This window comes from Mustelus asterias, chromosome 2, assembly GCF_964213995.1.
Source record: "Mustelus asterias chromosome 2, sMusAst1.hap1.1, whole genome shotgun sequence".
NCBI classification, from domain to species: Eukaryota; Metazoa; Chordata; class Chondrichthyes; order Carcharhiniformes; family Triakidae; genus Mustelus; species Mustelus asterias.
The window spans coordinates 15,480,111-15,493,274 of record NC_135802.1 but is presented as its reverse complement, the minus strand read 5'-3'; the positions used below and the strand labels follow the sequence as shown (position 1 = coordinate 15,493,274).

The following is a 13,164-nucleotide window of genomic DNA, read 5'->3' as shown; positions in this document are numbered from 1 at the left end:
ACGATAAAGGATTTATATCATAAAGTCTACTCAGAAAAGGAATCAGAGTGTATTCCAAAATGCTATTATCTTAAGGATAAAATCTTAAGGCAGAATTAGAGACCTTGGCAGGTTAGTGCAGATGAGAAATGGGCGGATGTTCAACAGATTGTGTTGCCGGTAGAATACAGACAGGAAGTATTGCGGGTAGCACACGAATTACCTGTAGGAGTGAGGAAAACTCAGACTAAGGTACAGAAGCATTTTTATTGGCCTGGATTACATAAAGCTGTGGTTGAATTTTGCCTTACCTGTCATAGGTGTCAGATGGTAGGAAAGCCACAAGCAGTGCTAAAACCAGCACCTTTGATACCAGTTCCCGCATTTAAAGAACTTTTTACACAAGTTATAATTGATTGTGTAGGTCCCTTCCCTAAAACCAAAAGTGGGAACCAGTATTAACCATAATGGATGTGTCTATTGGGTTTCCTGAGGCAATTCCTTTACAGAATGTCAAGGCAAAAAAGGATGTGGAGGAGCTGCTCGCTTTCTTTACCTGTTATGGATTACCCAGGGAGATTCAGTCCGAGCAAGGTTCCAGCTTTACTGCCAAATTATTTAAGGAGGTCATGGATAGTTTAGGCATCAGACATTTTACATCGAGTACGTACCATCCTGAATCCCAGGGAGCATTGGAAAGGTGGCATCAGACCCTAAAGACCATGTTGAGGGCTTGGTGCCAGGATCACCCAACAGATTGGGATAAAGATATCTCCTTTATATTATTTGCTATTAAAGATGCTCCAAATGGATTGACTCAGTTTATTCCATTTGAGTTGATATTTGGACATAAAGTAAGAGGACCTTTAAAATTAATGAAGGAAAAGTTGGTAGGTCCGAAGTCGGAGATCTCACGGTCGGATTATGTATCTGAGGTGAGAGAAAGATTAAACAGAGTAGATGAATTAGCTGGACAACATTTGAAGGTGGCACAGAACCTAATGAAGCAAGAAGCAGATAAGAAATCTAAAATTGTATGTTTACCTGTGAGGATAAAGTATTGTGGTAGGAGAACCCTTCAAAGCAAAGTTTAATGGTCCCTATCAGATTGAGAAGAAGTTAAGTCAGGTGAATTATCTGGTAAAGATGTCAGATATGAAAAAAATTTATCGGGTATGTCATATGAACATGCTGAAACAGTACTATGACAGGGAAAGGGAATTGGAGAAACAGGTATTAGTTGCTGTCACTCAGAGTGTGGAATCAAATCCAGGTGATTTGGATTTTGATGTGCCTCAGAATAAATTGAATAATGAAGAAGTTCTTAAGGAATGGGATAGGATAGTGAGCTATCTGTCCCAAGAACAGAGAAGTGAATTGAAAGACATGTTACAGTGCTATGAGGACCTATGTAGAAATAGAATGGGGAGGACTAATGCCATAGCACATGAGGTTAATGTAAGGAATGCTGTTCCAATAAAACAACACCCCTACCGGCTTAATCCTCTCAAAGCAGCGCAGGTTCAGAAGGAGGTGGATGCGGTGCTACAAGAAGGCATCATAGAGCCAAGTCAAAGCGAGTGGAGTTTGCCAATTGTGTTGGTTCCCAAACCTGATGGTACTCAACAATTCAGCATAGGCTATCGGAAGGTCAACGCTGTGACTAAATCTGACTCATATCCAATTCTAGGGCTGGAGGATTGTGTGGAAAAAGTAGGACAAGCCACTTGCATAACAAAGTTGCACTTTCGCGGTGACTGACAAGTACCTTAGTTGGAGAGGGCAAAATAAGTTTCTGCTTTTGTAACCCCAGATGGGCTATATCATTTTAAAGTAATGCCCTTTGGGATGAAAAACACACCAGCCACTTTTCAAAAGCTTATGAACAGAGTTGTTGCAAGATTGACTAATTGTTCTGTCTGCAGAGATGACTTAGTGATCTTTAGCCATTCATGAAAAGACTTCATGGAGCATTTGGCAAAGCTCTTCGAGAGACTACGGAAGGCAAAGTCAGTCATAAACTTGGCAAAAACAGAATTTGTGAAGAGGAAGTGACATTCTGAGGGCACAACATTGGATATGCTTGGATGGCACCGAGAAACGTGAAGACGAAGGCCATCGAGGAATTTCCAAGACTATCCTCGAAGAAGGAAGTGCTACGATTTTTGGGGTTGAACGGATTCTACAGGAAATTTGTACCAAACTTTAGTGGCGTCGTGGCACTGTTGATGGAATTGTTAAAAAAGAAGATGACATTTCGGTGGACAGAACAATGCCAGGAGGCATTTGAGAATGTAAAAGCAGTGTTAACCACCGTACCCGTTTTAGGCATGCCAAATTTTTTGAAAACCCTTCGAAGTCGCCATTGACACAAGCGATGTAGGTATTGGAGCTGTGTTGTTTACAGGAGGATGATTGTGGAATTGGAAGGTCGATCGGTTAATTTTCAAAAAAACTCAATATCCACCAGAAAAAATATTCAACCATTGAAAAAGAGTTATTGAGTTTGGTAATGGCCTTACAACATTTTAATGTTTATGTTGCAAACAATGCATCAGAGACGATTGTGTATATTGGAAGGATTTAAGGACAAGAACACCAGATTATTTTATTGGAGTCTTATTGCAAGCATTTCATTTAGAGATTGTTATGTTGCAGATCGTGAAAATATTATCGCGGATGCTTTATCGTGAATTTAAAATAGAAATTTGTTTATATAAGATAGAAATGGTAGTGTTCAATGTTACACATAAATAGAATTCATATAAAATGTGAAACTCTAGATTAATGAACTATGGATCTAGTACTGTATGAAGTTAAGGTTTAAAAAAAAAAGCCATCTTTTCATGATGATGGTTCATTTTTTCTTAAGGGGATGGTGTTGCGAAGTTGGGTAGAATAATTGTAGATTGTTGTTTGTAAAATTGTAAAATGCTAGGGAGAGAAAGCATTACATGGTCCCTTTAAAAGGTGGTGCTTTTTCTGTGCTAAAAAAATGCAAGCACATATTGAGCCCCAAACTGAAACATTTGTGTCGAAAGGCCCAGCAGCAGTGTTACCAAGACAACAGACTTTTGAAATTTTTGAATTCAGCCAATCACTTTGAATTAGGCACTTAGATACCAAGAAGCTTTAGTAATGTTGCAGCTTTATAGAACCTTAGTTAGGCCGCACTTGGAATATAGTGTTCAATTCTGGTCACCACACCACCAGAAGGATGTGGAGGCTTTGGAGAGGGTACAGAAAAGATTTACCAGGATGTTGCCTGGTATGGAGGGCATTAGCTATGAGGAGAGGTTGGCGAAACTTGGTTTGTTCTCACTGGAACGACGGAGGTTGAGGGGCAACCTGATAGAAGTCTACAAGATTATGAGGGGCATGGACAGAGTGGATAGTCAGAAGCTTATTCCCAGAGTGGAAGAGTCAACTATTAGGGGGCATAGGTTTAAGGTGCGAGGGGCAAGGTTTAAAGGAGATGTACGAGGCAAGTTTTTTACACAGGGTGGGTGGGTGCCTGGAATTTGCTGCCGGGGGAGGTAGTGGAAGCAGATACGATAGTGAGTTTTAAGAGGCGTCTGGACAAGTACATGAATAGGATGGGAATAGAGGGATATGATCCCCGGAAGGGTAGGGGATTTTAGTTCAGTTGGGCAGCATGGTTGATGCAGGTGTGGAGGGCCAAAGGGCCTGTTTCTGTGCTGTAATTTTCTTTGTTCTTTGTTTGTTCTTTGAAGCTATTAAATTGAAATCTGATGGTTTTGACAACCTGGGAGCAATCCTATTGTGGGAAATGTTGATATGTCATCACGGGTATAAAAGAAGAGGGCAGTGGGACAAAAAGGAGAGAGCAACTTCCAGCTGCCGCAGCTCTTAGCTCAAAGCACCATCTAGATAGTAACAGTGCCAAAGAAGAAAGAAGAAAGAAGCCCCAGACAGAAGAATCAACAGAGAAGGCCCAGAATATTCCGGAGGACACAAAACCTGGTTGCAATTTAGAGAGTAAAGAAATTCTATTTTTTTGCTAATGAGTGGGAATTGTATTTATTGAAACAGCGGACCATTAGAATTTTGTTTTATTCGGGAATGATTGATTTATTCGGTTTGTTAACAGTTCAGTTAATTTGCTCATTGTTAGTGAGATAAATATATTGTTACGTGCTGATTTTAGAGTGAATGTCAGGGATTTATTTTGTATTTAACCAGTAGGAGTTGCTGAAGAGCAGGTCGCACCACTTCACACACACTTTTTTACAGATTATAAGCAGGTACTCCTACTTGTGTGTTTTGGTGTCAGTTTTCAGGGGGAGGATCAATCACTGCTTCATAATACAAAGTTCAAGATCAGTCCATGCACTGAAATCCTGAGAGTGTGGAGCACATCAGTGTCTCCACACTGATTCAGGTTGTGTACATGAATTCATCTACTCCAATTCAGTGCGTGCCTCTCTATTCCAGATTGTGCGCTCCACATCAGTTTGCTCTCCATAATTCAGTCTGTACTCTAATTATGAGACTGATCAGGTGTCATTGTTTCTGCTCCATATCTGAGTGTGGTGTCTATTTCAGAGTCGGTGCATGAACATGATGTGTGTGCTTTAGTTTGATATTTCTTACACTAATTCATTGTGTGCTCTCTATCTCACTGTATGCACTCTAATTCTGAGTGCGTGCGATGTATTTCAGATGAGGCTTTGTTCAGAGGCTGAAATCTATTTCAGATTGGTTTAGTTCAAAGTATGGGCTCTAATTCAGAGTGCGGGCTCTGATTGAGAGTGCGGGCTCTGATTGAGAGTGCGGGCTCTGATTGAGAGTGTGGGCTCCGATTGAGATTGCGGGCTCTGATTGAGAGTGCGGGCTCTGATTGAGAGTGCGGGCTCTGATTGAGAGTGCGGGCTCTGATTGAGAGTGCGGGCTCTGATTGAGAGTGCGGGCTCTGATTGAGAGTGTGGGCTCCGATTGAGATTGCGGGCTCTGATTGAGAGTGCGGGCTCTGATTGAGAGTGCGGGCTCTGATTGAGAGTGCGGGCTCTGATTGAGAGTGCGGGCTCTGATTGAGAGTGCGGGCTCTGATTGAGAGTGCGGGCTCTGATTGAGAGTGCGGGCTCTGATTGAGAGTGCGGGCTCTGATTGAGAGTGCGGGCTCTGATTGAGAGTGCGGGCTCTGATTGAGAGTGCGGGCTCTGATTGAGAGTGCGGGCTCTGATTGAGAGTGCGGGCTCTGATTGAGAGTGCGGGCTCTGATTGAGAGTGCGGGCTCTGATTGAGAGTGCGGGCTCTGATTGAGAGTGCGGGCTCTGATTGAGAGTGCGTGCTCTGATTGAGAGTGCGGGCTCTGATTGAGAGTGCGGGCTCTGATTGAGAGTGCGGGCTCTGATTGAGAGTGCGGGCTCTGATTGAGAGTGCGGGCTCTGATTGAGAGTGCGGGCTCTGATTGAGAGTGCGGGCTCGGATTGAGAGTGCGGGCTCGGATTGAGAGTGCGGGCTCGGATTGAGAGTGCGGGCTCGGATTGAGAGTGCGGGCTCTGATTCAGAGTGCGGGCTCTGATTCAGAGTGCGGGCTCTGATTCAGAGTGCGGGCTCTGATTCAGAGTGCGGGCTCTGATTCAGAGTGCGGGCTCTGATTCAGAGTGCGGGCTCTGATTCAGAGTGCGGGCTCGGATTGAGAGTGCGGGCTCGGATTGAGAGTGCGGGCTCGGATTGAGAGTGCGGGCTCGGATTGAGAGTGCGGGCTCGGATTGAGAGTGCGGGCTCGGATTGAGAGTGCGGGCTCGGATTGAGAGTGCGGGCTCGGATTGAGAGTGCGGGCTCGGATTGAGAGTGCGGGCTCGGATTGAGAGTGCGGGCTCTGATTGAGAGTCCGGGTTCGGATTGAGAGTGCGGGCTCGGATTGAGAGTGCGGGCTCGGATTGAGAGCGCGGGCTCTGATTTAGAGCGCGGCCTCTGATTGAGAGCGCGGGCTCTGATTGGGAGCGCGGGCTCTGATTGGGAGCGCGGGCTCTGATTGGGAGCGCGGGCTCTGATTGGGAGCGCGGGCTCTGATTGAGAGCGCGGGCTCTGATTGAGAGCGCGGGCTCTGATTGAGAGCGCGGGCTGTGATTCAGAGCGCGGGCTCTGATTGAGAGTGCGGGCTGTGATTCAGAGCGCGGGCTGTGATTCAGAGCGCGGGCTGTGATTCAGAGCGCGGGCTCTGATTGAGAGCGCGGGCTCTGACTGGGAGCGCGGACTCTGATTGAGTATGCGGGCTCTGATTCAGAGCGTGGGCTCTGATTGAGAGCGCGGGCTCTGATTGAGAGTGCGGGCTCTGATTGAGAGTGCGGGCTGTGATTGAGAGTGCGGGCTCTGATTGAGAGCACGGGCTCTGATTGAGTATGCGGGTTCTGATTCAGAGCGTGGGCTCTGATTGAGAGTGCGGGCTCTGATTGAGAGTGCGGGCTCTGATTGAGAGTGCGGGCTCTGATTGAGAGTGCGGGCTCTGATTGAGAGTGCGGGCTCTGATTGAGAGTGCGGGCTCTGGTTGAGAGTGCGGGCACTGGTTGAGAGTGCGGGCTCTGATTGAGAGCGCGGGCTCTGATTGAGAGCGCGGGCTCTGATTGAGAGCGCGGGCTCTGATTGAGAGCGCGGGCTCTGATTGAGAGCGCGGGCTCTGATTGAGAGCGCGGGCTCTGATTGAGAGCGCGGACTGTGATTGAGAGCGCGGGCTCTCATTGAGAGCACGGGCTCTGATTGAGAGCGCCGGCTCTGATTCAAAGTGTGGGCCGTCATTCAGCGTGCATTATTTTGACATTTTTTCCTGAATTCAGCATTTGTCCTTTAAGTTACAATGTATTTCAGCTCATATTTTGTCCTGGTGTGAAATCTATTTCAGATTTAATTTGTATCCAATTGTGAAAGCTAGCTCAGATTGGTTTAATTGAGACCTTGAAATCTATTTCAGATTTGGTTCAAGTCAAATTGAGAAATGTTATTCAGATGTGATTTTGCTGCAGATTGTGATATATATTTCAGACTGGTTTAGTTGAGATTGTGGGGCCTGATTCAGACTATGTGCTCCGATTCAGAGTGTGGGCTCTGATTCAGAGTGTGGGCTCTGATTGAGAGTGTGGACTGGGATTCAGAGTGTAGGCACGGTTTCAGAGTGTGGGCTCTGATTGAGAGTGTGGACTAGGATTCAGAGTGTAGGCTCGGTTTCAGAGTGTGGGCTCTGATTTAGAGTGCCTGCTCTGGTTCACTGTTTGGCCCTGATTCATCGTGCATTATTTCTGCTTGTATTCATGAATTCAGCTTTTGCCCCCTAATCTAGGCTGAATAAATAAAGAACAAAGAATAGTACAGCACAGGAACAGGCCCTTCGGCCTGCCTAAATTAAACCATATGCACTTACGTAGTCTGTATGCTTCCATTCCCATCCTGTTCATGTATTCACCTAAATGACCCTTATCCGCTCTCGTACCTGCTCTCACCACCTCTCTGGGCAGCGCATTCCAGACTTTCACCACCTTCTGTGTAAAAATCTTGCCTTGCACGTCTCCTCTAAACTTTTCCCCACACACCTTAAACCTACGTTCCCTAATACTTGACTGTTCTACCCTAGGAAAGAGCATCTGACTATCCATTCTGTCCATGCCACTCATAATCTTGTAAACCTCTATCAGGTCACCCCTCAACCTCCATCGTTCCAGTGAGAACAAACCGAGTTTATCCAACCTCTCCGCATAGCTAATACCCTCCAGACCAGGCAAGATCCTGGTAAACCTCTTCTGCAACCTCTCCAAAGCATCCACATCCTTCTGGTAGTGTGGCGACCAGAATTGTACACAATATTCTAAATGAGGCCGAACTAAGGTTCTGTACAGCTGCACCATGACCTGCCAATTTCTATACCCAATGCTCCCTCCGATGAAGGAAAGCATGCTGTATGCCTTCCTGACTACCTTATCCACCTGCGTTGCCACTTTCAGTGGTCGGTGGGTATGTACGTCCAGATTTCTCTGCCTGTCAATACTCCTAAGGGTTCTACCATTTGCTGTATAATTCCTACATGTATTGGACCTTCCAAAATGCATTACCTCACATTTGTCCAGATTAAACTCCATCTGCCGTTTCTCCGCCCAAGTCTCCAGCCGGTCTATATCTTGCTGTATCCTCTGACAATCCTCTTCACTATCCGCAACTCCACCAATTTTTGTGTCGTCTGCAAACTTACTAATCAGACCAGCTACATTGTCCTCCAAATCATTTATATATACTACGAACAACAAAGGCCCTGGGGACTTGTCTACTTTAATACTTTTTAACACGCCCAACATCTCCTCTTTTTTCATATTGACATGACCCAGAATATCTACACACCCTACCCTAGGCTTCTCATCCACCAAGTCCTTCCTTTTGGTGAATACTGAGGCAAAATATTCATTTAGATGCTCTAGATTAGTGCATGAACTGAAATTCTGTGAGTGTGGAGCACATCAGTGTCTCCACACTGATTCAGATTGTGGACGTGAATTCATCGCCTCTGCTCCAATTTAGTGCATGCCCCTCTACTTCAGAATGTGTGCTCCACCTTGTAATTCAGTCTGTGCTCTAATTATGAGTGTCTGATCCGTTTCATTGTTTCTGCTCCAGATCCGAGTGTGGTGTCTATTTCAGAGTCTGCACATGAAGATGCTGTGTGTGCTTTAGTTTAATATTTCTTACACTAATTCATTGTGTGCTCTCTATCTCACTGTGTGTGCTCTAATACTGAATGTGCACATCAATATGATGTATTTCAGGTTAGATTTGGTTCAGAGGGTGAAATCTGTTTCAGATTTGGTTCAGTTCCGATCATGAAAAATATTTCAGATTAGATTTAGATCAGACTGAAATCTATTTCAGATTAAATTTGATTTAGATTGTGAAATATATTTCGGATTAGATTTCGTTCACAGTGTGAAATGTATTTAGGATTACATTTGATTTAGATTGTGCAATCTATTTAAGATAATTTTTGTTTAGATTGTGAAATATATCTCAGATTAGATTTAGTTCACAGTGTGAAACATATTTTACGTTAGATTTGATTTAGATTGTGAAATCTATTTAAAATAGGTTTTGTTCAGATTGTGAAATATATTTCAGATTACATTTGGTTCAAAGCCTGAAACCTATTTCGGAACAGATTTACTTCTGAGGGTGAAAGCAATTTCAGATTGGTTAGACATGCCTTCCATGTCAGAGTGTGCACTCCATATGTGTGTTCTCTAATTCAGTGTTTTCCTTTGACAGCACCACCATCCCTTTGAAAGCACCAAACAAACCTGCAAACTCAACGCCATGGAAGGCAACGGCAGCAGAAGAATGAGAAAAGGACATCACCAAATGCCTCACCAAGCCACACATCATCGTGACTGGATCTACATCGCTGTTTCTTCACTGTGGATGTGTCAGAATCCTCAAATTCCCTTCCGGACAGCTCTGTGGGTTTTCCTCCAAGGCATGGAACCCAATAGATCAGGAACGCAGCTTACCATCACCATACCAAGGGCAATTAGGGAAAGGAAACAAATAGAGGCCAAGCTGGAAATGAAGATACCCCATGAACAAATAAAAATAACCATTTCAGAGTGTATCCTACTTTCGAGTCTGTGCTCTCACTCAGAGAGGCTGAACAAATTCTGTCAGTGCATGCCAAATTTTATTGTTTGCTCTCTAAATCAGGATGTGCACTCTGATTGAGAGCAGGAACTCTCACTGAGACCAGTTTCTGAATGACAGCATGCTCTCAAATTGAGAGTGTCGGCACTGATTCAGAATGTGGGCTGTGATTCAGACTGTGTGATGTAATTCAGAGTGTGGGCTCTAATTCTCAATGTGTGGTCAAATTCAGAGTGTGCTGTAATTCATTCATTTTCATTACTTATTCTTTTATGTGGTGTGGGCATCACTGGCAAAGCCTACATTTGTTGTCCAGCCCTAATTGTCAGTCGCTCCCCTGGGCCACGTCAGAGCACAGTTAAACATGAACATCATGTTGTGGATCTGAAGCAATCTGGAGATCAGACATAAATAGCCGGCAGATTTTGATTGCAAAATGACAAATACGTCATTATTTCTGTTGTCTATTGTCCAGAGTGTTTGCGCTCGCAGAAAGTGTGAATTCTACTTGAGAATGAGCATGCCAACTACCAGTCGGTGTGCTACTGGAGTGAGTGCTCTAAATTAGAGTGTGGGCTCAGATTCAGAGTGTGTACTCTAATTCAGAGAGTGGGCTCTGATTGAGAGTGCGGGCTCTGATTGAGAGTGCGGGCTCTGATTGAGAGTGCGGGCTGTGATTGAGAGTGCGGGCTGTGATTCAGAGTGTGGGTTCTGATTGAGAGTGCGGGCTCTGATTGAGAGTGCGGGCTCTGATTGAGAGTGCGGGCTCTGATTGAGAGTGCGGGCTCTGATTGAGAGTGCGGGCTCTGATTGAGAGTGCGGGCTCTGATTGAGAGTGCGGGCTCTGATTGAGAGTGCGGGCTCTGATTGAGAGTGCGGGCTCTGATTGAGAGTGCGGGCTCTGATTGAGAGTGCGGGCTCTGATTGAGAGTGCGGGCTCTGATTGAGAGTGCGGGCTCTGATTGAGAGTGCGGGCTCTGATTCAGAGTGCGGCCTCTGATTGAGAGTGCGGCCTCTGATTCAGAGTGTGGTGTTACGATGTGGAGGTTAATCCCCTTTACCTCGCTTCATAACCTGTTAAAGTGTTTAGGAAGATGTTAACTGTTCTACCTGAACATTAATATGTTTTTTAACATAAAGACCTGACACTCATTTTGAGTGAATAATTAACAAATTATTTCATTCAACCAACCAGGAACTTTAACTAAATCAGTAGCATTTTAATTAAAGGATGGTTCGCCTGAAATGCAGTTCAAATAAAGACAAGGACCATTCAGTATTAATACAGTAATAACAGAATCTTAGTCACTCTCAAAAAACTATGTACAACCAGGTCTGATGGCTTGGAAAAGATTTGGAGTTCTTTGGTAGTTGTCTGCTGTCGGTAAGCGCTGTCTGATTAGGTACTTCTCGCTGGTGAGAGGGTTATTTATCTTAAGGCCTATCTGAAGCTGGCAGAGTTAAGAATTAACTGCTCCAGTTGATCTAACTGTCTTTAACTGCTTCAGGTGACTGAGCCCTGCTTTTGGTTGAACTCCTGGCCCAACCCTTGGTGGAACTGAACTCAAGACAGTTGAGTTCCTCTTTTATAGAGTGTCGGCTCTGATTGAGAGTGCGGGCTCTGATTGAGAGTGCGGGCTCTGATTGAGAGTGCGGTCCCTGATTGAGAGTGTGTGATGTAATTCAGAGTACAAGTTGTGCTGTAATTTATTCAGTTTCATTATTTATTCTTTTAAATCATGTGGGCCTACAGTTGTTTTGCAGCTCTAATTGCCCTGTCTGAGCACAGTTGAACATGAACATCATGTTGTTGTTCTGATGTCACCTGTAGATTAGACCAGGCACAGACGGCAGATTTTGTTTAGTGGAGATGTTGGCCTAGTGGTATTATCGCTGGGCTATTAATCCAGAAACTGAGCTAATGTTCTCGGGACCCAGGTCTGAATCCCGCCACGGGATTGTCGATTGTTGGAAAATCCCATCTAGCTCACTAACGTCCTTTAGGTAAGGAAACCTGCTGTCTTTACCTGGTCTGGCCTACATGTGACTCCAAAGCCACAACAATGCAGTTGATTCTCAACTGCCTTCGGGCAACTAGGGATGGGCGATAAATGCTGGCCAGCCAGCGACGCCCATGTCCCATGATTGAAAAAATAGACAAACACATAACTATTTCTGTGGTCTTTTGTTCAGAGTGTGTGCTCTCGCTTTGAGTGTGAACTCCAGTTCAGAGCACACACCAAATACCAGTCTGTATGCTACAGGAGTGCAGGCTCTGATTCAGAGTGTGGGCTCTGATTCAGAGTGCGGACTCTGGTTCAGAGTGCGGACTCTGACTCAGAGTGCAGGCTCTGATTCAGAGTGCGGGCTCTGGTTCAGAGTGCGGGCTCTGACTCAGAGTGCGAGCTCTGGTTCAGAGTGCGGGCTCTGGTTCAGAGTGCGGGCTCTGGTTCAGAGTGCGGGCTCTGGTTCAGAGTGCGGGCTCTGGTTGAGAGTGCGGGCTCTGGTTGAGAGTGCGGGCTCTGGTTCAGAGTGCGGGCTCTGGTTTAGAGTGCGGGCTCTGATTCAGAGTGCGGGCTCTGGTTCAGAGTGCGGGCTCTGGTTCAGAGTGCGGGCTCTGATTGAGAGTGCGGGCTCTGATTCAGCGTGCGGGCTCTGGTTCAGAGTGCGGGCTCTGGTTCAGAGTGCGGGCTCTGGTTCAGAGTGCGGGCTCTGGTTCAGAGTGCGGGCTCTGATTCAGAGTGCGGGCTCTGGTTCAGAGTGCGGGCTCTGGTTCAGAGTGCGGGCTCTGATTGAGAGTGCGGGCTCTGATTCAGAGTGCGGGCTCTGGTTCAGAGTGCGGGCTCTGGTTCAGAGTGCGGGCTCTGGTTCAGAGTGCGGGCTCTGGTTCAGAGTGCGGGCTCTGGTTCAGAGTGCGGGCTCTGGTTCAGAGTGCGGGCTCTGGTTCAGAGTGCGGGCTCTGGTTCAGAGTGCGGGCTCTGGTTCAGAGTGCGGGCTCTGGTTCAGAGTGCGGTCTCTGGTTCAGAGTGCGGTCTCTGGTTCAGAGTGCGGTCTCTGGTTCAGAGTGCGGTCTCTGGTTCAGAGTGCGGTCTCTGGTTCAGAGTGCGGTCTCTGGTTCAGAGTGCGGGCTCTGGTTCAGAGTGTAGGCTCTGAGTGTGAGTGTGGACACTAACTCTGTGAGGAAACAATATTTAAGGGTGAGTGTCTAATTCTGTACCTGAACTTTTATTAAGGGCAACACTTCAATTGATTGTGTGGGTGCTTGTACAGACTGCGATCAATGATTCAGAGTGTGGTCTGTAATTCAGAGTGTGGGCTCTGGTTCAGTGTGTGGGCTCCTATTCAGAGTGTGGGCTCTAACTTCGTGAGTAAACGCTATCTAATACTGAACATCTAATACTTTGTGTGAGTTTAATTCAGAGCACCAGCTTCAATTGAGTGTGAAACATAGAAACAGAAACAGGAGTAGGCCATTCGGCCCTTTGAACATGCTCTGTCATTCATTTTGATCATGGTTGATCATCAAATTCAACGTCCTGATCCCCCCTTCTC

The 13,164-nt window shown here is 45.8% G+C and overlaps 1 long non-coding RNA gene across 1 annotated transcript in view; it reads left to right on the top strand.

Annotated features, from left to right (window-relative positions):
* Positions 1-9,642, top strand: part of LOC144503055 (uncharacterized) — a 38,513-nt gene extending 28,871 nt beyond the window's left edge. Inside the window, exon 3 of the long non-coding RNA XR_013499413.1 lies at positions 9,244-9,642. This is a non-coding gene — a long non-coding RNA (uncharacterized LOC144503055). The remainder of the gene's footprint in view (positions 1-9,243) is intronic.
* Positions 9,643-13,164: the final 3,522 nt, after the last annotated feature.